Here is a 1,356-nt window from a genome sequence, read left to right on the forward strand (position 1 = left end):
CGCGCCGGCCCCAACCGGGCCCGAAACTTTGCCATCTGATCCCGGGGCTCGGGTCGGCTGGGTGGGTGCTGCCAGGAAGCCCTCGCCCTTGACCTTGACCTCCGGGTGTGGGCGAAGCCTGAGGGCCCAGGTCGGTGCCTGGCTGGTCGGGACCAGCTGCAGGTCTGAGCTGGGCGGGTGTGGGGGATGGGCTCGCTGCTGCCGGTCCTGCTGGGGAGCCGCCTGGAGGGCCGGCCAGGAGGGAGGAAGAGGTATTTTTTCCTCCTTTCTTGTTACCATTTTGCAGCTCGGTTATGGAAGGGATCCAGGGCTTGATGCAGTAAGATTTAAAGCTGCAGTGCTTACACCCCATTTAAAAAAGTAAATTCCCTACCTGGACTCCTCTTGCATGAATCTCCGCCCCTTGCCCCCTCCCATTTTCTGTCTGGAGTGAAGCAATTGTTGCAGGTGAAACGGATGAAAGAGAAAAGAGAGCTTTTCAGGCAAGAGTGAAGGGGATATGTTTCTCACCATCTGGAGCCAGCGGTGATGCGGGGAGGGCGGGTTAGTCAGACACGCCGCCGCGGCTGCTACTATGAGTGAAAAATATTAAAGAAATCGAGTCACTGTGCAGCTTGCCAGCAATTCACACGAAGTGACTTGGTTGCTTTGCCATAAGCATGGAAGGAAAATATTGATTATTTTTAGAAACTGTATTTGAAAGCAGTAAGTACCACCCCCTTTGATACCTTGAAACTTGGAGGAGTTGCAGTTAAACTCTGAAGGGTTAACCCTGCCCCTTTTTTTTGGGGGGGGGGGCAGTTTAGGAATTTAATAACGTGCTGGGTAGTGAAGTGCTGCTTTTCAGGGTTCATTCCGGGGTGTGTAACAAATAGAGTCATTTCTAGCCAGAACGTTTAAATTCCTTTTTAAGGAAACTGGCCTTGGTTGATCTGGCAGTACGGTTGGTTGGTTCTGAACCTGGAAATGGAGTGGTGAGGGTTGGATGGAATGATATAAATGGCATTTGTAGATGCTGAGACAATACCTGCCTAACGATGTTTAATAATTTGTGCATGTCGGAGAGGAGAAGAGAAAAGGGGGTGGGACAGATATGGTTTTAGGGGGCTGGGTGTGTACGGGATCCTCTGGCTGCCTCCAGCTGTACGTCTCTGAACTGTGTTCAAAGACCGTGGCTTTCCCACATGCCCTCTGTCCTCAGTACCGCCAGGAACATGTGGGCATGTCCCTCATGGGTAGTAAAACTCTCTGTGGTCAGAGTTCACTTCTGACCCAGCTTTACACCACCCAAACCCTTAGTACAGGACCCTGCACACTTAGGAAGCATCAAATCCATTAGGAAGCCCCCTGGCCCAG

Source organism: Myotis brandtii, unplaced genomic scaffold (genome assembly GCF_000412655.1).
Source record: "Myotis brandtii unplaced genomic scaffold, ASM41265v1 scaffold441, whole genome shotgun sequence".
Taxonomy (NCBI): Eukaryota; Metazoa; Chordata; class Mammalia; order Chiroptera; family Vespertilionidae; genus Myotis; species Myotis brandtii.